Source organism: Apis dorsata, unplaced genomic scaffold (genome assembly GCF_000469605.1).
Source record: "Apis dorsata unplaced genomic scaffold, Apis dorsata 1.3 scaffold_390, whole genome shotgun sequence".
In the NCBI taxonomy this organism is placed as follows: Eukaryota; Metazoa; Arthropoda; class Insecta; order Hymenoptera; family Apidae; genus Apis; species Apis dorsata.
The window spans coordinates 340,865-344,029 of record NW_006263651.1 but is presented as its reverse complement, the minus strand read 5'-3'; positions in this window follow the sequence as shown (position 1 = coordinate 344,029).

Sequence of the window (3,165 nt, the reverse complement as noted above, 5' to 3'; positions counted from 1 at the left end):
TGAAAATCAGCGCCATCTCTAGAGTGCCGCAAATTAAACACAAATTAAACAAAGAAAGAAAATATTAAGAGAAGGATAGAGAAATTAGAACTTAACCACTAGTGCCATCTTTTCGAAAAATGTTCAAACTTGTCATATTATTATCGACAGGAAAAATAAATGTGGTTTTAACAAGTGGTGCCATCTTCTTGAGAAGTTTTGAAACTCTATCGCTTAGTATGCACAAAGAGTTTCAACATTTTTTAAAGAGATGGCGCCACTAATCAAAGACTAAAAAAAGAAGTTTACTTTATTATCAGTAATAATGTACGACAAGCTTAGGCATTTCTCGAAGAGATGGCGCTACTCATATTGTTATCGACAGTAAAATAAATGTGTTTTTAACTAATGGCGCCATCTCTTAAAGAAATTTTGAAACTTTATTGATATGTGTAAAGAGTTTCAACGTTTTTTAAATAGATGGCGCCACTAACCAAAGACTAAAAAAAGAAGTTTACTTTATTATCAGTAGTAATAGTGCAACAAGTTTGAGGACTTTTCGAAGAGATGGCACAACCGGTCAAATCCTAATATTTCTATCCTTCTCTTAATATTTTCTTTCCTTGTTTATATTGTGTTTAATCTGCGGCACTCTAGAGATGGCGCTGATTTCCATATTTTTATACTATCTCTATCCTTCTCTAAATATTTATTCTCTTTCTCTATCTCTATCCTTCTCTCCATATTTATTCTCTTTGTCTATGTTTGCTCTACAGTTTATATGTTCAAGAAATAATTCTGATATCTGATTAATTTTATCTTTATTGCTTGAATTATTGATTAAAAATTAAAAATTAATAACGTCTATTGAATCCAATTTTTATATCGTATGTATATATATTTCATATATATTCATTTTTTTTATATTTAAATGTCATATATATATTTTTTATATACATATTTATATATAGATATATTATTTTACATATAAATATTTTTATATGTATATTTTATATGTATTTTTATATGTATGTAATATATATTTTTATTTAAATTTTACATTAATACTTCTATTTTATTTATAACAAAAGTTATATTGTATAATTTATAAATATAATAATTTATATTCTTTGATTGAATAATTTGAGTCAAGAATGTTATTAAAAAGGAAAGAAAATAAAAACTCTATTCTAAGATAGTTTTTACCATTCATTTTTATTAACTTGCAAAATTACCTTAATTGTCTACTCATGCACAGATAAAATATATAAATAAAAATGTAGGGTAAATAGTAACGTGAGTCTAATTATCGAGACTGTCTAAGCTCGCGTTTGCGAAATTAAACCATAAATTCGATTTTTTCATGAAAAAAAAGGATATATAATAATCGTTCCTTTTTCTTTCTTCGAAAAAAATACGAAATCATGGAGAGACGGCGCTCGATTTAAGAAATCACGTAACAGATTTCTAGAACAGTGATAAACCTATCATAAATATAACAATCGAAAACATGGCCAAATGCAATGACGAATAATAACATAATCAGACGTCTCTCTCGTCTAATTTTCATTCAATAGAAATTCGATGCGCATTACATTGTCACAACGAAATTTTACCAAGTGATATGCACATATACATACATATACATATATGTATATATATATATTAAAAAAATTATAAGCTATATAAAAGATATATACTGTAAGTGTTAATAGTTACATCTTTGGACAGTCAACAAAAGCGATCACTCGCGAAAAAACCATTCTCTTGATGCGATAACGCAATGGAGAAATTAAATAATTTTAAACATCAATCTTTTATTTGGAAAGCTCTATTAAAAATTAATTAAATTAAATAACTTTAAATATCAACCTTTTATTTGGAGAGTTTTTTTTATTTATAATCATTTCTTGAATTTATTTGCATTCTTAAAAATACAATTGAAAGTTTTAAATCTTCTTTTTCATTAAAAATAACCTGTCTTTTTTAATGATAAAATATCGAATGATATTAATTTAAATAAATTACCAAATAAAAGGTTATTTATCCTTAAAAATATTGCGACGAAATTCACGAATTCGATTTTGTAAGAGATTTTCCTATCGAATAACTATTTCATTATCATTTTATTCATTTCTTTTTGCTAATTGTGAAAATTCATCGGCGTAAAGGAACATATATTTTTAATATTGAGACATGATAAACACGAATTTTTGATTAGACAGTTTAAAAAGCGATTCTTAAAACAGCTAATTTACATAATCAAGTGAACAGATATGTAACAGCAATAAGAATAATTTAACTATATTTTAAAAATATCGATCCGAGCATTATCTCTTTTAATGCAAATATTTAAGTATAGAACATTCAATCATTCCATGCGATTTTCGATATGTATTTATTATCATTGAATTATTTATGAATTTATTTTGGTAAATTCTTCTTTTCTCTAAAATTTCTCCAAGCTTAATATTGAAAGTGATTATTTGTAGTATGGTCCAGGATTAAGTATCCTTTACGACAAAGAATTTTTCACCAATGCAATTTACATTGTTTGCAATTTAACACTGTTTAATTAACAAATAACACGAAATAGATCTAAAATTAACTCGCCATCTCACACGTGGTCTTCATTATGTGAATTATAGCACACATTTCGACTAGAGTATATTATTATATATATATGTCGTTAAAATAAATCTCGAAGACGAAATTAATATATACATTCCAGCAGTCTTGGCGGCTCAAGCGGATTCTTGTAAATCAATTGTACCCTATATTTCTCGGAGTACTTTCATTTTTATCAATTAAAAATAACAATATACCAGTCGTATAATTATTATTTAATGAAATAACAAGTCGTAGAATTCACGCAGAAATAAAATCTGATGAGCAATTAATGTAACAATAACAATTAAAACGTATATAAGAGATATTTAAAAATAAGAGGGTACAACTTCTGATCTTCAATGTTGTAACTTAGATTAAGTCGAACCGCGTTTTAAGAGTCCTTTGCTGTGGCAGTAGACACTTTCAACAAAATCTCACCACACGCTCTTCAACAATCGTCTAGAAACGCATACGTTCTTCATGGTATTTTCCCAACGAAAAGGAATCTAAAAATAGGATCTCCTTGCATTTATCATCGGAGACTTACATACTTTAAACCACAATAATTTCTTAATA